Source organism: Lissotriton vulgaris, chromosome 9 (genome assembly GCF_964263255.1).
Source record: "Lissotriton vulgaris chromosome 9, aLisVul1.2, whole genome shotgun sequence".
In the NCBI taxonomy this organism is placed as follows: Eukaryota; Metazoa; Chordata; class Amphibia; order Caudata; family Salamandridae; genus Lissotriton; species Lissotriton vulgaris.
Genome location: NC_141697.1, coordinates 1,034,652,034 through 1,034,676,558, shown reverse-complemented (window position 1 = coordinate 1,034,676,558; position 24,525 = coordinate 1,034,652,034).

Here is a 24,525-nt window from a genome sequence, read left to right as displayed (position 1 = left end):
CAATGAACAATAGAACACTATCAAAAATACTTATACACCTAAATCGACATTACACACCAGCACACATCCTATTCACATATGAAGTCATCCTACTCACTTATGCAAACAATGGATCATACTTACATATTTACTTAGCTACGCACTTATAAAAACACAACTTCATCTATTCATTTATATAGTAAGTCATACTTAGTGAATTATAAAATCATTATTACAAGTATAAAGTTATCCATACAGTCACTCACACAATCATTGAGTCTTATGTATACTTATTTATATACAACAACTGAACATACACTGCCTTTTATTTTTCTAGTTTGTTGAACATGTACCATTGAGAAATATATTTGCTCATCACCACACCCATAAAGATATTCACTCACCCAAACAACTGTTAGAACATGTAGTTTTAAGTTCATATATCTAGTGAATCAACTATTCACACATCTTTGGGAATTGGTATTTCCATTTTTTTTGAAAATTTTAGTTTCTATTTTTGAATGTGTATATCAAGGGTTATATTACGCTATTACACTGAGAAAAGGTCTGTCACTCTTTCACAAGGATGTCATCAGTGATGTCATCACTGATATCATTTGAGATGTCATCAGTGATGTCAAGAGTGATGTCACTGACCATGTCATGAGTGATGTAATATGTGACGTCATCAGCAGTGCATTGCGGGCGTGTGAGTTATAGTTAGCTGAACTAACTATAACGGGGGAATTTCAATGGTTTTGGTATGAGTATAATGTCGAGCTAAATATAACATGTGTGAAACCTCTGTTTTTTCAGTAAATTTGCAAGGTTTTTTAAATGCTAATTCCTAACATTAACATACGTGAAACCTTGGCGGTCGCCAGTAGGTAGTTATAGTTAGGATTATTTTCAATACAAAATCTCAACATTCTATTGTGAATAACTTTGGCGCCGGTTGAGGAATCTGCCTGACAATTTCCTCAAATTTGCCTCGCGGTGCTCCGGTCCTTCCCTGAAAGTTTGGGGGGGATTCGTCAATCAGGGGCCGAGATAAAAGGGGGGTCCCAAAATGTGTTTTCCCCATGTTAATTTCCATAGGGCGGTCGACCTCACTTTTAGCCCGAACGGCTGAATGGATTTCCACCAAACTTGGCAAAATTGTAGGGACTGGTAGCCCGATGTGCCTTTGCTATGTCTCAAGATATGTGCTCCAGTGGATTTTGAGTAATTTAGGTTCAAAAAAATATATATATCTATAGGCGCGCTCTGGTACGCGCACCGGGGCGCATACCAGCACGCTACGCAAGTTCGCGCGCGGAAAGCTGATTGGCTCTCGGGTGTCTGTAAACATTCCAAACAGTCCGGAGCGGCCGCCATCTTGTGTCTCGGTAGGATCGAGACACAAGAGGTGGCAAAAACAATGGGGGAAATGACCATAAGGGGGCAGGGTAGACCCCCCCCGACCCCAAAGGTTTGATGTGTGGGTCATAAAAGAGCCCCGCGGGGCAAAAAAAAAAAAAAAAATGTTTCGATTTTCGCAGGGGGAGTGCCCGGTATGCGCTCCGGGGAGCGTACCGGTGAGCGTACCATCAGGAAAAGGAATGACAGTTTTAAAAAAAAGTAGCTGTTTTAAAAAAAAAATCTTTTTGTTGTTTTTATTTTTATTTAAGTACCTACATGTAGGTACCAATGCAGAGACTTAAATTTAATGTATACCGTCTCCTCTGTAGATATCTTGCATGTTGTTACAGAAGTTATTGTGGTATATGGAATCCATACCATAGTCTGTCAGGAAAGCAGAAACAGATCCTTTAAGCACTCCCTAGGGGATCATGGGTAGTCTATCCTGCTCCCTTATGATGAAAAAGAGATGTAAAATACACATTGGAGATAATATAGTGGGAGAAAGGTAGTAACTATGAGTAAACTTACTATGTAACACAAAAAAGTTGCACAGTATACTATAAGTCTCACTTTATAATATAATCATTTTGGTACTACTTCATGAATTACATAAAAAATGAATAATGTCTCAAACAATTTAAAATTATTAAATATAAATGTATTCTTCTGATTCTTTTTCAAAATTTAATAATTATTTTTACATGATTCAATTTGTTCCAAACATTCTATTAACTGTTGGTCCAAAGAGTCATCCATGAAATCAAATTCATCTTTTTGCTCTTCTGGATTTTCTACCTTTACTTCAAAAGAAATAACATTTGATTGTTTTTCTCCTTCCATTTTCTTTCTGAAAATTGCATAAAAAATAACTATATCAGTAGAGTTAGGGTACTGTTGGGTTTAAGTTCAGACAGGTACTTCTGAGTTTTTAACAGTGAAGTAATTTTTGGGCAGTGTATAGTTTCAGGCAGGAAGTAGAACTATTAAAAAGTGCATGTGATGAAGCCTAAGTAAATTCATAATTATTTCTGAGAAGCCTAACTCAATCCATAATTTTAACAGAGAAGTCTATCTCAATCTCTAACTCTTACAGAGGGACAGTATATAACTATCAGAAAACGTTTTCCCAAATTAACTTAAAGAACACAACATAGTTCCCCTTCCAAATTAACAACTTACCTATTTCAAAGTAGTTGAAGTTTTCTGTCAAAATTCTTTCAAAATGTACCTCAGGTAGTTTTAGTCAAAATGGCTGTGTTTCCCTCTCATTTTTCATATATATTCATGTACTTAACCAATCAAATGTCAGCACATAAAAGTACAAAATGTAAGTTACATTTTAATTGGTTGTAAATTCCAACACTTTTATATGTGTTTTTGTCATGTAATTTACCTCAGGATATTTAGACAGGGCTACAGCCTAAATGGCTCAATGGAATTCCACCAAATTTGGGTAAATGGTAGGGACTGCTATGTAGTAGGACCTATTCTATATTTGGTGAAAGTGTCTCATGTGGTTTTTATGTAAATTAACTTCCCACATTTTTTGGGAGCGCTTACCGGTGCGCGCTCAGGTACGCTCACTGGGAGCGCTCCAAGGCAAAAAAATAATTAAAAAAAAATATATGAATATACATATGAATATACATAAAAAAATAGTATTCAATAAATATATAATATAGGTTTCATTATTTTAAAAAATATTACATTTCATACCTATAGAAATATGCTATTAAAAAACCGTTGGAATTCACTGAAAAACCATAGGTTTCATACCAGTTATAGTTAGGAATTAGCATTTTAAAAACCTATGAAATTCACTGAAAAAACCATAGGTTTCACACCAGTTATAGTTAGGAATTAGCATTTAAAAACCTATGAGTGATGCCACTGACCATGTCATGAGTAATGTAATATGTGTCGTCATCAGCAATGCATTGCAGGCGCGCAAGTTGTAGTGAGTCCAACTAACTATAACGTGGAATTTCAATGGTTTTATGTCAGTAAAATTTCCAGCTAACTATAACTGGTGTGAAACCTATGGTTTTTTCAGTGAATATATATATATTATATAATATATATATATATATATATATATATATATATTTATAGCATACACAATGAAACCATAAAAGATACAAGAAAATCCAGTACCAAAATTTAGACAGTAAATTAAATATTACAAATATAAAAAACACATTTACTAAAAATACGATAAAGAGAAGGGAAAGAGTTGGACTTCAGAGGGAATCAGTTTACTATTCTCATTCCAGTCTGTACAAAAGTAGAGAAAAGTTTGGACTTCCGAGGGGGAACAGCGTTTACAACGCAACTTTTACCACACAGTGCCTTTACCACGCAACTTTTACAACGCAAGTCGTTACAACGACTTGCGCTGGGGGGCACTGTAGGATAGGGAATAGTTGAATTTACTATCCAAAACCTTCCCTACTATCCACGGGGACTGGAGTTGGAATAGTAAATTAAACTATTCACTATCCAGCGCCCCCAACGCAAATCATTGTAACGACTTGCGTTGTAAAACCTGCGTGGTAAAGGAATGCATTGTAAAAGCATGCGTAATAATGACCTACATCCCTTCCGAGTGGTTATATTTACTATTCCTACTCCAGTGCATACAACAGACTTCAGAGAGTAAGATTTACTATTTCCACTCTAATATGGGTAACCCTAGGAAAAGTGTTGGAATTCAAAGGGATAAAATCCTCTATTTATATTGCAGTCCTGCTCCAGCACTTGCAAACTCATAATGAGGCCCATAATCATTTTGCATTTTCACTTTTGACCTTTCTAATGACAGTTGCAGGAAAAAGCTTGTTCTGAAATCTTTTGCTATTTTCACTTTTGTTATTTCCACATGTCGAATGTGATTTGGTTAGGATGTTGTGAGAGAGCTCCAAGATGATATTTAAATATGTATTTATATAATACGTAGTTCTGATGAGCATGAGTGGACCACCAGCCTTTACAAGGGATGATTTGAAATGCATTTCCTGGGAGTTCAGTTGATTGCAGAGAAAATGCAATACTTGCATCAGTTTATGCTATGTTCAGTACCTTGCTCTTGCTCAGTGGAGAGTGTAGTTTGACAAAGTGGTGCAGGCAACATCTTGAAAAGGCAGCTCTAGCCAAAAAGCTTTTTTCAGATAGTCCACTTCAACGTAACACACAGGAATCTTAATGTTTCATGTATCGTATTAATTTAATTAAGTTTGTATTTCATACGTATTTAGGTACATTTGATATTGAATTTTAATAATGCCAGAAAACAAAGATATCTATATATAAATTCATACTAATCTCATACACATGCCTAAAAATAAAGTTCATATCATGACACTTCTAAATAAATATAAATCTTCAACTCCGAACCTAATTTACTTGTAAAACTGGACCAAGGAAACAAAGGTATTCCATTGCCCCTCATATGTACCGAGATTGAATGTGCCAAAATCAAGTCTGTTATCTCTCTGTGAGCAAAGGATAATAGTTGTTGGAATTTGGAAGAGAACAGGGTTAGTATTAACAAATGTAAATTCAAAATATTTTTCAACATATCCGGTTGCCATATTACAAGTGGTATAGGATATAATGCACTTGTAATATATCCAGCAGGATATATATCACATTTATGAGAGAGTACCACATCTGCAGAACTCTAAATCAGGCCCATAGTTTTCACATCAGATTTAAGTCTTAAACTTCAATTTTATAGGCACTAACACTTGGAGCAACTTCAAGTTAAGACTTTATCACCTGGTCATTTTCCATTTCCTCTGGCAGGAACCTTTGTATTTTATACACAAAGTAGATTTTTAGTAGTACGCCTCTTTTTCATAAAGAGGTTTTTTGATTTTTAGAGAGCAAGGGCTATCTTTCTGATTTCCTTGCTTGAGTATCGGAAAATTATTTATTAAATGGGTTTCAGCATCCTCATACTCTTCAAGAAACACTATTTTGGGGCAATTGCTTCATTATTAAAAGGGTCAGGAAAGAGAACACAAGACAAGTAAACATGCTCTTTTTTTCTATGGTTTAAGTTTTGTGCTAACCCTCTTTCCACACTACAAAGTAGCTGAAAACATCAAGTCTAAAGGAGAAGCTTATTCTCCATCTGCAAACATTTCTCTCAGAAGAAGTCTAAGTAGAGACTAATTGATTTTCCAGTTTGATTCAGGTTCAAGCTTTCCCAATCAGTGATTTTTGAATATCATAGTGGCTAGAATATGACCTGTGTTAATTGTTGCATTTTCCCTTTCACTAATCGTCAAAAGAAAAACTGTTTAATGCAAACAGTCTCTCTAATTAATTTCTGTAGTTGGTGGGGAGATGATGTGGATCTGAAGTTTCTAGAATGAGCAAAGTCTACAAGTCTGACAATGCTTTTTCTATAACCACACCTGGGCATTATTTAGAAGTCTCTGAGGGAGTATCAACAGCACAAGGGAAATAAACACCCTTCTCTCTGAGGTTCATAGTCAATCTAATGCCGGGGACTGTGAAGTCATTGACATGAATATTTTCCTTTTGACATTGAACTCTATGAGATGAAAAAAACAATATCTACTGGCCTGTACAAGCACTTTCCTTGCCGGGAGCTGAAACATCACATGTATAGGAAAATGTATGTTACTGTATTGTCACCCCCATTTCGTGGGGACTCATGCTGCTAGTTATTTACTCTGAGCATTGCAACACTGCAAAACCAGGCACCAGTGCATGTGCTCTGACCCCAAGAATTTGTCAAATTGGCTACCCCATGGCTGGCAAATTTAACTTACCTATACACACCTAGTATATGGAACAAAGGGGTACCCAGTGGATTGTAGCACATATTGCGCCACCACTAAAATGACAATGCAACGTTTGCCTCCAGGGCAGCAATTCAGGATGGGTAGGCATTTTAAAAAAGCCAGTTCAACTCGGCATCCGCAATCTTATAAGTCACCCCTAGAGAAGAACCTAATGCCCATAGGGCTGGGTAGCACTTGGTTATATCATACTACATTTTGAATGCATTTATTTATTTATTTATTAAAAGCATTTATAGAGCGCGAACGAAGGCCCGTGGGCATCTCGGCGCTAAGGGAATATCTGCAGTGTTTAACCATCAAAGGGGAGCTAGAGTTTACAGATTAAAAAGCCAGGTCTTGAGTTGCTTTCGAAAAGACCAAAGTGAGGGGCTTGTTTTAATTGAGTGCGGCAAGGTGTTCCATAGTTTAGGTGGGGCTACAAGAAATAATCTGTCTCCCCATAAGACAGATTTGGTACGAGGTACGACCAGTTCGTGTGAACTGGAGGAGCGTAGTGTTCTAGAGGGACTGTAGGGAATAAGATTTTGAGTAAAAAAGGCTGGTCCCACGTTGTGTAGAGCCTTATACACTATGCAGAGGGCCTTGAATTTGATTCTATTTCTAACAGGAAGCCAATGTAACTTTCTAATAGTTTCTGACACAGATTGATGTTTAGGGATTCTTCCAAGGAGCCTGGCGGCTGCGTTTTGGATAATTTGCATTTTGTATAGCACTCTTTCTTGGGCACTTAGAAACAGTGCATTACAATAATCTAATGTAGACAATACCAAGGAGCTCACCAAGGTTTTTCCAGCTGTCTCAGGAAGAAATGGCAAGATTTTTTTGATCAGCCGTAGTTTGTGAAAGGCCGAAGAGGATATCTGATTTGCGTGAGGAAGGAAAGTAAGACGATTGTCGAACATGACTCCCAGATTTCTCACTTTACTGACCGGAGCCGGTGGATGGCCCAATGATAGCGGCCACCAAAGGGAGGACCATTCCGGGGGGCATAACTTCGGATTGGGAATAACTAGAAATATAATTCAATTACTCAATTTTTTATATTATTTTAAAATTTGCAACGCGAGCCGGAAATACAAGGTGGGTCAAATTAAGAATAACCGGTTTCAGCAAACCCTTTTTGCAGATCACAGGTTCCTCCACAAAGTGGAAACTACACCGAGGTGCATACAAGGACATAAAAGCAGGCAGCAATATTCCAAACCTGTCATAGGCTGGCAGATGCACTCTACAATCTTCTGAATAGCCTGTTATAAGAGTGGGTGTGTCCAGGGGCATGGGAGCACAGCGCATTGCAGAGCTTTTTGCATGAAGTGCAATTTACCGATAAATTACATTTAAGAACCAAAACAAGAGAAACTGAAACTCAAAAAATGATCATAAATTGGCTGCCTAAGATGGTGCTCAACTTCTGATGGAGCCAGGCAACTCCAAAACTGCACTGAGGTGCATAATAGGAAATAAAACCAGGTAGCGATATTCCAAAACCTGTTATATGCTGAGTGAATGTGCCCTATGATCACCTAAATAGCCCAAAGTGAGGGTGAGCATGTCCGGAGGTGTGGCAGCATATTGCTTTGCAGCCTTTGACGTAAAAACAAGGTGGGTCAAATTAAGAAGAACAGGAGTCCAGCCAACCCTTTTTACAACTCGCAAACTCCCCCCAAAGTGCAAACTACTGGTAAATTAAATTTAAGAATCAAAACAAGAGAAAATTATACTCATAAAATGATCATAAAAGGCGTGCCTAACCCTAAGATAGTGCCTAAGTTCTGATGGAGCCAGACAACTCCAAAACTGCACTGAGGTGCATTCAAGGAAATAAAAGCAGGTAGCGATATTCCAAACATGTCATAGGCGTGGTTTGGACATGGCAGTCGAAGGAGATGCAGGTAAAATCTCCCCAAACAGGGGAAGTGTATTGTTTTTGCTCCTGAGCTGGAAGGTGTGGAGGGGAAGCAGATAGGGCTATATTTAGTAATTCCATGTGACCTCTTTAGCAGTAGATTTCAGATTTGTATTTCCTGAGCACTGCCATTTGGGTGATGACAAGGGTATGGGGATGAGCCAGCCAAATCAGTTGTTAGAGGGAGGGACATATCTCGGCATGGCTTGGTTGTTTTGTCTTTCTTTGAGTGGACCATCCAAGGAGGCTCATGATGGCCATGTATAATTCTTCACGCCTATTAAGCTAATGTTATGACAGCTTGGATCCAGCATCATCACTACCTGTTGTGAGAACCATCACTTTAAACAAAGAATTGTTTGCATTTCAGAAATAAGATGAAATCATGAAACAGAACTACCAAAACACTTTCCTCTACTGTAGACAGTGGATCCAGTGCCCCTGTCTGAATACGACATTTAAAAAAGTGGGGCTGCACACTTCTCATTTTCTTTGAGTTCCAAGCTGTTTTTTGACCACGGAAAGGGTCACTTCCTAAGGTACTCACAGACCTAGTTTTGCTGACAGCCGGTTACCTGAAATCTGCACAAACTTGCTGGAGAAACTGTGGGTCTGCATGTCTATTGAAAGGGGAGAATGGACCATATTTTCCCAGGCACAGATTTCCAAGGGAGTGTGCCTGAAGAGGACCAAAGTGTAACCGGGGGCCTCCCGACTTTCCTGTTGGCCAAGAAACCAAGTTCTTCCTTGATGATATAGTATAAATTCCGCTCCAGTGACCAATAGAAAGGAAGATAGAGGACTTTTACAAATGTTGCCATTGCCATACCTATGAAACTAGCTCCAACACCACGTACCACAGGGTAAAGATTATGTAGTGGCTGGAGGCACTTTCCAAATTATCTTCACCCAGGCACTGCAGTTTAATAGACCAAGGTTAAGGAGGCATGGTGCCAAAGTGAGCACTGGTGATTGACAGAAAATGTAAGTGGTGCAAAAACCCTCAAACTGAGGAAAAAAAGATTGACTCTCTTCTTCTACCATGATCAAATTTAATTTACAGTCTGATGGATACACCACAAATCTTGCATTAAAAGTTCATATTTCCATATCTGAGTCTATGAAATGGCAGCTTGGCTGCCCAGTACAAAGTTGCAATTTGACTCCAACAATCCACACCTATTTGCTTGTCCACTAACTGACTGAAATTTATGATCACAGTTATGATTGATCTCAGCCTAATCCCTTGCCATAGTGCAGGAATTTTTCATCTTTTAATCGGAACTTAAAAGCATTACATAGCACACTATTGAGGATGATATGTCTAAAACGGTTCAATCCCAGTTACAAGACTGATTACGTATTTATGCCTACTTGGTTTGAGCTTCTATCGATTGTTGAATGTGTAGTTTTAGGGTCTGGTTACAAGTATAGTGGTCCTGGGAGCGCTGTACTCGTGTGGTGGTCGGATCGCCACCACCCCGCTGGCCCAACCTCCGTATTATGATGGTGGCAGTGGGACCGCCATAAGACCAACACCACCGCCACCACCACCACCACCGACTGGATCCAGAATCCCACGGTGGTGTGGAAATCATGTATGAATCACGGCAATACCCACACTGCTGAGCAGATTCCGACCTGCCTTTCCACCAAGAATTTAATGGCAGGGACCCTCTATCATGTACTTGGCGAAAAGGCATGGAAAAGGGCTCTCACCAGGGCCCCGGGCAAATCTGCCCAAGGCGGTGCATCAGTGGGCATGTGATCTGCCTTGCCAAAATTGTATAGTTTGGCATGCACTATTTGGCATGCACAACATGGTGCATGCCACACCATGCACAAATGTGTTATAGGCGCTGTCAGAGCAGCGGTATCCAGTTTAGGCTCCCCTATGAGCTGAACATAGAAATAGAAAAATATTGGTAGTGGTTACAAGGATCTTACTTCCTACTGTGCAACAATTTTACGTGGGTTTTTGAAGAATGTAGTTAATAACAAAAAAGCAATGAGGTGCTAGTTGATATCAGACACCCTACTACCAATGGTGTCAAAGGAGGGAGATGGGTCTGAAAGGCCACCACTCATAACATGAATACAAAGGCTACCACAGTACTCGTAAGTGTGATCTAATATAAAAACTTTAGTCCAATAAGTCAAGGTCAGGAGATGTTCTTCAGATTGCCTGTTATTGCATTGTTCAAATTTTGCAAACTTGAAGAAGTCACACGAGTAACTAAACTCATAATGGCTGTACCTTCCAAAGTCACTTTGTCACATGAAGATTTCTAACAATAAACATAACTTGGATTGAACTTCTCCTGACCTTGACTTATTAGACTAAAGTTTACACATTAGATTACACTTGCAAGTGCTGTGATATCCTTTGTATTCATATGAGCCTAACATACCTGCCATCGAGACACCACCACCACACTGCTGGTCCACTCTGAATTCAACTTGGAATCTGTTGGGCTGGTTCACCAGGGCTTGGTGGTCTTCCTGGGACCACTCTTGTAATAAGGTCCTAAATCCCAATGTTAATGTCAAGCAATTTAAACTGGTAAAAACCAACTTTTCATGCTAGCCCAAGAGGTTGATGCAGTTGCCATGAACAGTCAGCAATGGCACAATCTGTGTGGGAAGGACTGTTAGAGTGGTGTTTTGTTTCCTTGGGCACGGGGGCTACACCCAAACTAATACTGGCATTCACATTGCTTTTAAAATGCTAAGTAACACCAGTGGCAATGTTACTTAGCATTTTAAAACAAACGTGGAAGTCTTGCACCAGTCCTGCTGCCTGCCTGATGGATGATGCTCCGAGTCAGACACGGGTATCAGACAAGGCAGGCAGGAAGTCAGGCAGTTCTTTTGTGACATGTGTGCTATTGTGCATATGTCCCTTACAAGCTCTGGAAACAGGGCTGACATGGTGCCAGTCCTGTGTTCTCTGTTTGGGGGCCCTTGAAACTGTCCACAAATGATGCCAGACATTGTCATTTTTCCAAGCAGCCCTGTGCGGGTACAGTATAAGCATTGTACCTCCTGAGGCTGCTAATGCTGCATGGGGAAGCAACCATTCCAAAGCAGTCATTACAATTAAATGCCTTTACAACAAATCAGTTACATCACAGCTACCTTTACCACGCTTGCCATCTTGGGATTTGCATTTTTTTTTAATAGCACAAGCATTTATCCAACTATTTAGCTGTTGGAAAGTGTGTTGTTGCCAATCAGTGCCTTTTTTGATGGATTTTTATCACTTTCAACGAATATGTGTTGCACAGTTTCAATTAGTGAAGTACACAAGATTGCTGGTGACTGCGGTATTTGAAATATCACCAGGAGTTGAAGAAAGAAGACATTATCAGGTAGGCATCCCGATATCCCTTTAATTTTCAAAAATAATTTTTAAAATGCCAATCTAAGTAGGTGTTAGCAAGTTTTAGAAATGTAGTATGCGTGCAAGATTGTCCAGGTAGTTAGACGCCACAATCAACAAAAACAGTTGAATTTGGCCCAACAGTCACTTGGATATCTCTTTCGTTGTATTATTAACCTGTGGGTTCAGACTTCGTGTTAATGACTGCGTAATTCTCATTTCTTGGAAACTTTGCTCCTTCTTCAAAACTTCCAAGAAAATATGGAAGTTTAGGTGAAGTGTACCAATAGATTTGTTGGAGGAGTTGTGCCATCACTCAATGGTATTGTTAGTCTTCATACCTTCCTCTAAGCAGGTTGTGTAACAATACAACCTGTCAATAGCGAACCTTGGCTTCCCTACTGTTACCCAATCTGCTTACAAGCCAGATCCACGTGCCCTCAAAATAATTTAGTAATGGTGCCAGTTTGTCCTCATTTTGGAAAAGAAACTTTGGGGCTTATTATGAGTCTGGTAGTCTTCCGACCGTCAGACTTGTGGTAGCACAGCAGTGGTAGCACAGTCCAGCGTTTTGCCAATTACAACATTTACCAACGCATCAGTGGTAGACCACCGGCTGACCACCGGCTGACCACCGGCTGACCACCGGCTGCAAAGGGAAACAGTCATTCCCTGGTGGTGGTGCAGCTGCGCCACAATGTAATACGCTGAGCAGGGACGGGCGCAGTCCTGCTCAACATATTCAGAGTTCCTGCACAGCAAGCCACTTCATGGCCGAGCCCCTCCATGATAAGGCTGCTAGTGTAGGAACACAGGGGGCCCCACAGGGCCCCCATGTCCACCCAGCCAATGGAATACATTTAGGGGGACACAACAAGTGCCCCGCTTCTGTATTCCCATAAAGTTCCAGCAAAGCCCACGTCCATGCGTGATGGAACCTTTTTGCTGTTTCCATTGCAGTGTCTATTTTCCAGACATTGCCATGGGAAGGGCAAAGGACTGCCTGCCCTATTACATGTTGTAATTGTAATACGGTGGGTGATGCTTGCGCAGGTTCAGCAGAGCTGTGCTGGCGGAGCGCTGGTGTACTGTGCCAAACTCCTAATCAGGCTGTTTCATTCCATAATTGAAATGTAGAATTCATCAACACTTTCAGGAGGTACGAAGCATAACGCAGGTAGTTTCTTTATTTCAAACTGTAGTTTACTGTCTCATATGTAATCTTCAACTAAGGAAGTTTTTTGTGTATTTTGCATCAAAAAGCCTGAGAAAAGTTAAAAAAACATTCTTGAAAAACACCCTTGAATTTGGGCATTGGGTTATAATTTAGTAACCGTATTAATCATAGGTTACTAAAAATTAATAATCACATTTCTAGACCTTTTATTAATTGTTTTAGATTTTAACACTCTCAAAAAATTTGTGTAGGTTGAGGTTTGCTTATCAGGCATAAAAATGTAAACTAATGGAATTGCAGTGTTTTTGATGTTGAAGTGAATAGTGTATATTTGAGTGAATCCCACGGGTGTTGACTTGAAGGTGCCATCCACCATCTAAGCATCACTATTCTCTAGTGTTACAAGATATGGGGGATGCTAAAGATTTGAATTATTTCCAAGGGGTTTTTGTTGTTTTGTAAAAGGAAAGTTTTATTAGTGAAGGTTAGAGGGAGTTCAGGTGGAATGTTAATATCAGAGTAGGCCAGGGGAGTTGTGGGTTGGTGGTTACTTGCCTGTTTTTGTCACTGTATAATTCTACGGAGGTTAGGGCTAATGGGCATACAACTTGCTACATGCATGGGGATGCTTTTTGACACCTCCCTCAAGACTGAGCCACATGGTTCATTGGAGTTGGACACAAGAATTGTTAGTTGTTGGATAGTTTGCTTAACTTCAATCACCATTGCAGAGGCAGAGTGGTTATGCTCGGTGATCCTTTCAACAGAGTAACCACTCCGTCTGTGCAATGGGATGAAAAATATTGCACACACCTCCAATGACTCCTGGGCTCAGTAAATCTCTTCCTACAATGATGGGAGCCACCGTACGTAAGAAGTCGAGTTGCTCTCCGGAATTGTACATAGCTGGCTTGTTTTCTAGATGCCATACTGTATATCTGTAGAAACAGGAGAACAATAGAAATCATTTAAAACCTGCAAAGTAAAAGTGTTTATGGAATTATTTATTTTTTATTTTATGGCTCTATTTTGTTTGAGATTATTGTGTTACTGGTTGATGCCTGTGAGAAAAGGGCAGTTGTTAATTTAGAGAAATGTTGTTTGGTCAAAATGTACATAAGCTGTTTTTTTTCTCTGTGAGGTGTAGCTAATGGAGTGAAGGAAATTTCTTTGGAGGCTTTTCTTCTGATGGATTACTCTTTTCAGGAGTTCGCTGATTTGGTCTGTAATGAGAAGTTTTGTAAAAGTTTAAAAAACTTTCTTAAATGCTTACACTGATGATTTCAGTCCAAAAGATGTTTTTTAAACTTCCTCTGCAATAGGGAAATTGCAAGGCCTGTAACGTATAATGTTATTATGTTCTACTGTAATTGCATTCCATTTCATGGCCGAACACTGTCCAGCACCAGGTGGAGTTCGAATAGTGATTATTTGGACCCCAAGCCACTGTCCAGTAACTTTCCTGAGACAAGCAACTGGTGGAGTAGGAACAGCAATTTTAACCCCAACCACTGTCTAGCATCTTTTTGCCAGCCGCCACTGGTCCAACCCCTTCCCTGAGGTCAGACCTTGGGGGAGTAGTGATAGTAAATTTGTCCCCGCAGCACTGTCAAGCACCATCCCTGAGGTGGTCAACTGTTGGCCGAGCTATAATAGTAATTATGAATCCCCACTACTGATCAACCACTTCCCTAAGGTCATCACCCTGTGAAGCAAAAAACTAGTTTAAAATACAATTTTTTATCTTACTAAAATAAACTTTGGGGTACAAAATGTTTTTACCTTTCACTTTTTTGTGGATTGCCTGTAGACTAATTTGATATTTTTTTAGGCCTCCAGGTAATCTGAAATTCATCCTCAAATATTTGAGGACAAAAATGTGTTGCTATGATTTTTAATCTGACCAAATGTGCTTATGGTAACTTTTTACTTACTTGAGTAGATAGGTGACACTCTTACAACAGCAAATGACCCCTCCTATCACAGCAACGTGTGGTCACCAGAGAATTTAATGTACCACTGAGCACAAAATAGTGGTCAGCTGTAATTATAAATATTTTGAGGTGTCCCATAATTTGAAAGAAAATATGTTTTCCAATGTATTTGTTAACGTAGATCAGAATCTGACTGAGTGTACATGTATTGTGTGAAATTATATAGTGCTTTTCTTTCCTTTTCAGAATGACATTTTGATTTGACTCTGGCGACACATTTAGAGTAAAAATAGAGGAATGCTAGCACCATGGGGGGAATCGTGCACCCCATGGTGCTCGCCAAACAGTGCAGAGTTGGAAAGAGGGGACCCATGGGCTGATTCGGGGGACCCCAGGTGAAGTGGGGCCTGCTACGGGCCCCCGAAGACCGATTATAGTTCCAGTCAAACCAAATCGGAAAGGCTGTCCGAATCGGTCATCGTACTTGCTTGCTCGGAAACGAAGTCCATAGTGCTGTACGAATCTGCCCTGGAAAGGCTTGACCTGTCCGAATGCCCTTCAGAACCAATTCGGCCAGCCCTAACAGTTTCCAGGCATCGTACTTGGTTGTTCTAAACTCGGAAAGAGTCGGTCAAAAACAAGGGATCCGAATCACGTTTGGCAAACCGAATTTATAAACTGCGTTTATACTTCATTTATAATGATACTACAGACAAAAACAGGCACAAAACAGTAGGAGGGTACTCCAGGTCCGAGCTGGAGTAAGTCCAGTGCCTCACATGGTACTGCAAAATACTCCCATAGAAAATAACGGAGGTAGATACTTAAAATGAAACCCCATAGGAAATGTTACTTTAATTGACATGATTTAAATGAGTTAAACATATGTTAATATAATTTATTGTTAAACATTTACAAATAAAATACATATATTATTGAATTATAAAAGATTTGACAATGTATTGAAATGTATGAGTTAATGTAACATTAACTTTGAATAAAATACTATATATCATTATACTATATATTTCACTTAATACTATTAATCATTTTTATTAGTTATTAATGCATAATAAAAAATGCATTTTTAAAAATGTAGCTGGGAATTTGTTTTTTAATTATAACTTCAGGAAAATAATTGCGAAGTATTATATGTAAATAAATTAAAGATTTAATTCAAAGTTAGTTCTGATGTATTATTTTTGTTACTTTGTCCTACATATAAAATACATATATACAATTTGTTTACATTAATATTTAACTTACATTTATTTTTACTAGGTTTATTTATAGCTAAATAAACAATTTTTAAGTTTCTCTATACTTTAATTTAAGGAGACTCCTCATTCGGGTTGGAAATTAGAGGTGCGCATCATTTGTGCAATTTTCGATATCGTAATTAGACAAAATTACTGCAAAGTTGCATGCCATTATATGGAATCATGCTAGGAGTGTAACCCTACATAGTGATAACCATACTCAAGAAAGGGAACAGAAACAAACCTAAATGTTATTGCCCGATATCCCTATTAGATGCCTTTATTAAAATAGCGGGGAGGGTTATTTTAAATAAACTTGAAACCTGGGTCGAAGAGACAGGTGTTTTATCAGTTCTCCAATACAGTTTTCGACCAGGTTTAGGCACCCTTGAACAGGGAAAAAATCTGTCCCTGATCATTGATAAATATACAAAAGCTAAGAATGGGAAACTTTTTCTCACTTTTGTGGACCTAAGCTCCGCTTTTGATTGCGTCAAACACGTCATGTTGTGGGAAACCCATAAAGATCTAGGCTGGAACCTACCCCTGTTGCTGTTTATAAAGGAATTATATAGGAGGGTCGGGGCGAGGGTACGGTATGGGAAATAGGGAGAATGCTCAGCCAAGTTCCCTATAAAAAGGGGGGTAAGGCAGGGGTGCATCCTTGCCCTCTTGCTCTTTTCTCTCTATATAAATAGTGTGGGACAGTACATGAGCGCGTTCCAACACGATCATTCGATCATTAGGGACACCCCTGTTCCCATACTATTATACGTGTATGACGCTGTCATAATGTCACGGACACTGCTGGGCTTGCAAAGGTCAGTCTCAAATTTTGTTACTTACATGACAGAGCGGGGCTTAAAGGTAAATGTCGCAAAAACATTCACCATGAGCTGTGGAACAAGAACGAAGAAGACATGCGACATCTACATTGATAATAAAAAAATCTTGAGTATGGATAGCTTCTCCTATTTAGGCATAATCTTTGATAGAAAGGGCTTGTGGAAGTCGGTCATAAACAGTAGGAAGCTAACGTTCTTGAGAGCCATAGGAGCAGTTACTAATTTTCAAAAAAACTAGGTGGAAGACCTGTCCCTGAGTTGCTGTCAATTTATAAATCTAAATGCACCTCGACAGGGACATATGGAGCTGGCATATGGGGCATTGAACGTGTTGAACATCTACAATGCTGTGAAAACGCTTTTTTGCGTTATTTACTGGCGGTTCCAAGTTCAACTGCCAATTATTGCTATCATAGAGAACTTGGCCTTGCACATATTTCAGACACCATTAAGATTATTCCTCTTCTGCTACGGCACAATGTATGGGTGTCGTTAGAGACGGGCTTTAACAAAGCCGTAATTAAAGATTGCCTAAAACTGGATGGGGTGGCAAGTCTGCCTTGGATTAGTTATATAAAAGCATGACACAAGATATAGGCCACTCAGAATATTTTTATAATCCCAGCAGTTTGGAATCTGTTTCTAGAAAATCGCTTAGGACACACTGCCTTAAATACCTACAGGATAAATGCTGGTCTTTTGAAAGAGAAAAGAAATAGGTTTTGGCAAATCACTTGATGTCCACTTCGCCAGGTATGCAAACCTACTTAATATTGGTACAGTGTAGCTATTCCCGTATGCTTCTGGCCCGCTTTCGCAGCAGATCTTTCTTTAGGATGGTCACTTTCCCTGATGTCAAAGATTGGTCAGAACATCATCCTACCTGTCTGTCCATGCGATGATACCTCTAAACTGACCACAATGCACTCTACCATATTTTGTAAATATTATGTTGTTCCGAGGAAACATTTTTTACTGCCCATTCTTAGAAGTTGGAATTTAAAACAATGCAGAATAGCCTTTTTAAGAATACAAATGTTGGAAAATGAATTCATCATTGCAGCTACCTCCTCCTTCCTAAAGTCTGTCATAAGGTTTAGGCACCCCATGTGAATCTTTTGGGAATGTCTGGTGTTATGTTTATCCTTTCTTGTATATATATATATATATGGAATTCTGATATGTATCTATGATCTTTTAAATGGATTGCATTTTTTGAATTATACAGCTGTATGTGGGAAATGGGAAATGTTTTAAACTACTGTTTTTATATTGTGCTTTTATGATTTTATGACATGAAATCGAATAAAGCTGACTTTGACTTGACTTGACATGTGTAACCCTACATTTAGCACTATCTTCTTAGTGCGAAATGCACCTTTGCCTCCAACATTTACCCCAGTATTCATTTTGATCTAAGAAAATAGCGCTAAGTGCAACAGAACAGGAAGAGCAGCTGCCATCTAGCAGCAGCTCACCCTCCGTTCCTTTGCTCTTGGAGAGGCATTTTGTAAAAAAATACTCAAAATTACACAAACAGTCATAGAAGAATAATTGTCAGTAATTGTGTGTCACAAGAATAACACAACATTACCAAAATTACTCTGGCATAATTAAAACTTCTCCCAAGCCTGGTGTAGATTTCCTTTGGTAACGTATAGGGAACATTTTGAAGGTTTATTGAACTTTATAATAAATTATTAAAATGATTTTTATGTTGCACATTAACATACTCTGACCAATTGCACTATAAGGAAAAGAGGAAGTGGGCTCAGCTGACCACAGAGGACATAAATCATGTAGAAGACTTGGATGGAGAGAGAGCTGTTCCTAAAATCCTGCCTTGAGGGGCTAGGGACTACAGGATGGACCAGAAGGAACTTGCTCAGCAGTTGGAGAAAAGTAGAAATTAGTAATGTTGTCCACCTCTGGAGGACTGGGACAAGATGTTCAGGCTAAATTCTGAAATTCCGAACCAAAGGTGGACAAGAAAGCTAGACTATAGCTCACAGCTTTCTAACCGTGCTGAAAATAGATTCAGTAGGACTTTGCTGTAAGTGTATCTAGCATCGTGAAGCCCTGCCTGTGTACAGGGTTCAGCCTTGCCGTGCTGGAGGATTCAGATTTCCAAATAACTGAATAAGCACAAAGGTAAGTTCTTTGATCAGAAAGAGATGGGATGTCTGCCAACCGACAAAGCACCCTTGGTGAACATTAAATCCAGCTTTGTTCTACTTAGGGCTTCTGGAACCAAAACCAACAGCTTCAGATGGAGCTCAGTGACATAATATTTATCTTCGAAGGGCTCTCACAAGCCACTGCCGTGAACATTGCCTCAATGTGCGATTTTGACTTCGTTTCAGTGACAAAGTCCTAAGGTAAAAACTTCGACCAGCAAAACCTGCTTGTGCATCCTACATCTGCTTCACTGCGATCATCCTGTAATCACACCTACATGCTAGTTAATAGTGAACAGCTGTTTTTAAATGGTTCTTAACATTTTCTAGATGCTTTTTGCCTTAAAATGTTTAGAATTCATATCTCCGTTTCCCATACCCTATTTTAATAATCTTTGTCCCATTTTGCTCATAAATTCCATTCTCTATTTTTATGAATTGGTTCGAGGGTTTTATTGGATTGTGTTCTTTACGTTCAAATTTGCTGATACTGCTTAACATGGACGCCCTTCTATGAAAATTGACTGCTGTGGGGGCAATGCCTACAAAGCTGGGAAAGAAAGTGTCCTAAGAATTGTGGGGCAGATTTATGAGTTCTGGCGCATCTCTGCAAATCAGCAGGGATGCGCTACAACTGATGCGTCACCCAATTCCCTCCTTGCGGCACCACAGATGCGCCGCATTTACAATGCGGCGCACCATGGTGCAAGGAAGGGCAGATGCGTGATGCATCTTGTGGTGTATGGGTGGCGCATTGCTGGAGTAGCGTCGCAAGTGCGACGCAACTCCTGCAATGTACAGAGGCCACCCATATATAACGTGGTGCGTCACTTCTATCGCCTGCTTCAAGCAGGCGTAAGAATTTGACCCAGCAGCGTGGTAAAACTTACTCAGTGAAATCTTGTAGATTTCACTGCGTCAGTTTTAAGGGGCTTTCCTACGAGGGAACGCCCACCCTGCGACAGAGCGCCCACATGAAACCTGACACAGGTTTCATGTGGCGCAGGGCTTTACAACGTGACGCATCTGCCTAGATGCGTCACGTTGTAAATAGGTCGCAGGGATGCGCCACGGTTCTGCGCCGTTGCGTGACGCAACGGCGGCGTAAACGTGGCGCAAGTCCGACATAAATCTGCCCCTACGTTTTTACCTGAGCAGATTAATTAATTAATTAATTGTAGGTTTATATAGCGCTAGGATCGACTCCCGGGGGAGTATCTCCGCGCTTCAACCGCTGCGAAACCCTTCCTGGCTTCCCTGAGAGATGGTCCCTTAGTGGGTATCTCCAGGGTGAGACCAGGCATCCCCGGCGGTCTGGTGGGGCCGTTAGTGAAGATGAGGCAAGCTAATGCCCAGAGTTGCCGAGTGTGATCGCTGATTAAAGTGGGCCCCGAGGCGAGAGAATTATCGAGTCCGCTGACCCTGGTCCAGAAACCTGCCGCGTCGGGAATCGAACCCTGGTCCCGGGCCGTCCTCTGCCCTCGGGTCTGCCGCCACTAACCAGTGAGCCACACTGGTAGGTGGGTACTGGTAGGTGTCAACCCATTCAGAACAGATTAACCTGATTTCTGACAAATGTAAAGAAAATATCTGTATTACATTATTTTAAAAGTATTTCAGCATTTTCTCTGTCAACTATGTATGAACATTATAAGTAATGGAGTCAAAATATATTGGCTTAGCTTTTCAATGTATCTAGTTTAACATAAATACCATGATATGTAATGCAATCATATCACATATTTCAACACTTCTAGGTCACATTCTAAGAATGCCCTAAAGGTGCAAATCTGAAGAATAACAACAAACAGAAATCTGTTATTAATCTCACCATCTGTGATTCTCCCTTTTGCTTATTTGCACAATCCTTTAAAAATTAATGGTTCAGTGCCAAAAAAAATACATATTTTTAAGAACAAAAAACATTAACTGAAGACTTCAAAAGAGAATCCTGAATGGTAGCTGTACAAAATTGTGCTGCTCGCTTCAGATTTCTATGATGTTTCCTTTCCAACAAGGACAAAAGAGTATAAATCTTTCTTAAAATCCGATTCTGTGCCGTCTTTACAAAATAAGTACTGATTTGAAAACAATAAAGTTATATTTAGGTCAACTAAAGTGATACCCATTCGAAACTAAACTTCCTCCCTCCAGTGCAGTGCCTATACTTTCAACATCAAAAATGATCTCTCAAGGACATAACACAAAACTTCCACAATTATGTTATCAACCTAATTACTGAATATTTTGCCTGTGGACTGCACTGCAGTCACAAAATATATCGAACGCGCAAAATCATAATGAAAGAAAGTAAAAATTCTCACCTTTTATATGCAGTATGAAGGCATATTCTGGACACCTATGGGCCTTCGCATATGTTGCTTCCAATCCTTTAAACATTTGGGAAACTCATACCACTAACACACTACTGATACCTGCGTGAATGCCACAAAATTAACCATACATTTGTGACATGTAAATACATTCCAGGAACTGCATTGCTGTGATACACATATATCTCTTGTGTGCCCTCTGTACATATTCATGCCACCATTGTATCTTCCAGATATAAGAATGAGACACATATAGCTGTATAGCACACTCCCAGCACCTACTGCATTTGTTAACCCCTTGCATGCTCGTGACGGCCTGGAGCCGTCACGCGTCACGTCACGGTGGGCGTGTGCGCAACACAGCCCCTGGCTGTCCGAATCTCACCCACTCTGTAAAACCCCCACGCAGCGCGAAAATTCGCACCACACACAAGGGGGTTAAAGGCCCTGAAGAGGTCCATTAAGTATCGGTATAGCCCGAGGCTGAACAGCTAAGAGTAGAAATTTCTAAATTAAGAAGGGAAAAAATGAAAGACAAACATTGGATGGTCATGAGCAGACGGCTTACATCAGCTATTATAAGTCTTGAGACACTTCATTGTTTTCAATGGAGCTCCCAACATTCCAGTGTTCTAATATTGCTTTTCAAACTGTTAGCTCCTAAAGTAAATGTGTGATGCTCATTATTGTAATACACACGCTTATTAAGGGCTTTCAAAATGTATTCCTGGGGGTTTGAGAGAATTAAAAAGTTCTTTTACAGATGTGTTAACTCTAAATAATCATGACCTCATATTTCAATCTACATTGATATCGGGAAATTACTATCACTGTATCATATATATCTATACAATATTCATATTTAAACATGTACCGGTATTCCACTCTTGTATACAGCATATATTAAACCATTCAAATACTAATACCCAATCCAGAGCATTACTAGAAATGCAAGTGCTCCCCGGATATTAGCAGTCCAAATTCAGATTAGGATATTTTCGTGGCTATGGGCACCTATATAGCACACTATGTACTAAGTGAGGACACACACTTATAACGATGGCATTGTTACGAAAACAGCCTCTAGTTTGGATGTCCCCAGCCATTTCTATAATGAGAGATACTTATGATTAATTAAATCACCCGAACAAGAAAGAAATATTACTTCAGTTACAGTATTGACCTGATCAGACAACATGCTAATTATAACCATACCATTTAGGATTACAGCAATGATCCTCCGCAGGCGATTCGATTATCAGAATGAAATGCTACAACATTACTAATGAAATAACAGCTATATTACTAATAATCAAAGCATGGAGAGGTAACTCTTAACTCTTGGCATGTACACAGTTATTGACAGCGAAGGACCTTTCACCTACACCAATTATCAATTTGATGGCTGACAAATACATATATTATTTACAAGCAAGTGCACCTTCCAGGTTGTGGTATTATGTAGATGACACTACTCAGGGCTTTATTTAGCATGGTCATGGTAAAATGATGGGGCCACCAACAGGAGTTAAGGACCCCATCTGGATTACAAGATGTCGTGCCTGACTCAAACCTTTGTGTGAAACATTGGGGAAAATAGGAGGAGAAATGGGTGTGGAAACATTAGTTAATGCTTCTTATTCTCCAAAAGATATGTAATGGGTAGTGTTCTACCCACCCAGATTTACCAATGCCTCCTGTAATTGTAGTTCCGATCTAGAGGAAATAGCAGGCTAATTTATGACTCACTCTTAAAGCCATTCAAAAATGATGTCTTGGCCAAGGGAAGGTTGAAAAACAATATCTTGCCAAATGAATTACTGATTTATGAGTGTCTTATAAAATGACACAGTTCTTTTATATATATTATATTTAAATGTTGCCTCCGTGGAGAAATTAATGGATTTTTTTAGTTTAAACAAACTATGTATCATTATTTAATTAGAAGGGACATTCCGTTCTATGCAGTATCAATTCCAAGACCTAAAACATCCACCTTTCTAACAGTATGATGCCATTGTTTCACTATGAGGCTTCGTAACTTCTGTGAAAAATGAAAAAGGTTCTGAGTTTCTTTACTAAAACGAGCTATCTCGCAAGCCTAAACATTCCTCAGTCCACCAACATAACATTACTAGTCCTTTAAAAGAAAATACACATCCCTCTTCTCCCTGTGATGAACAGGTAAGATTCCTAATGAGCATTAGAAATAGTATTGCTTGAGTAGCATCTTAATTTAAGAATCTTTCCCCTATTTGTAAGGAGCAAGGGGCATGTCGTACACACCAGTTTCAGGTTTTGTGAGGTCAATAAGATTAGTAGGGGGGGGTGTGGCTACGCGGCGCCTGAGATGGTGGCGTTGCGGTGAGGCTTTGCGACTGACCTTCACCATTCCTGAGCTTTTGTCGACGCAATCAGCGTTTCGATTCAGGAAACCGCCGTATCTTAGCTTCGGAGATGAGGTGAGCCCAGCGCCCTCATGTTTTCTCCAATAAAGCGGCTCCTTTATCCCAAATTCGTGCCTCGAATCGGACCTAGTAGTCCCGGCCGCCATTTTGAGCCCCAGCGCCGACCTCCGTCATTCCTGCGGTCCCACAGCATTTCTCGGAGTGGCTACCCAGGACAATAACATACTGCAGACCCAGGGATGAGGTGAGCCAAGCGCCCTCTAGTTTTCTCATTTTAGCAGCTTTTTCACCCTTATTTTTTGCTGCGAATCGGACCTCCTGGTCCCGGCCTCTACTTTGAATTTCCTTCTTTGCAGGAATTCAGTTTTCTGAGGTGCAATTAAATGTTTATATTCATTTTTTTACTGTGCAGATGATTTTTCCTGCATCCTCGTCTCACCTCAAGTACTGTTTTTGCATCCTATACTACTACATGGTTTTTTCCACTAACTCCTTCTTCAAATGTCTTCTCTCAACTGAATTGCCGCCATTTTATCTATTTTCTTACTTCCTCATGCTCCTCATTTGTTCCTTTTTCATTTTATGAACATCTGCTCGCTCATGGAATGACTTTTGGTGGCTTACGCACTGGTTAACTAGTTCTTCTTTGCTTTCTCATGGGAAACTTCGTACTTTGAAACTCTCAACTGCAAAAAAATTACCTGCATGCTCAGACTCTGATTCCACCTTACAGGTCATGGAAGATATTACTACGTCAAAACCTGAAATGACTTCTGGGACAATTCCTAAATCTCATAATGGCAGTAAACTTCCCACTAACTCAGCGTCAACTAAACGCCTAAAGAAAGATCCTCCCTCACCAGGCAGTACCTCCTCCTCCTCTTCT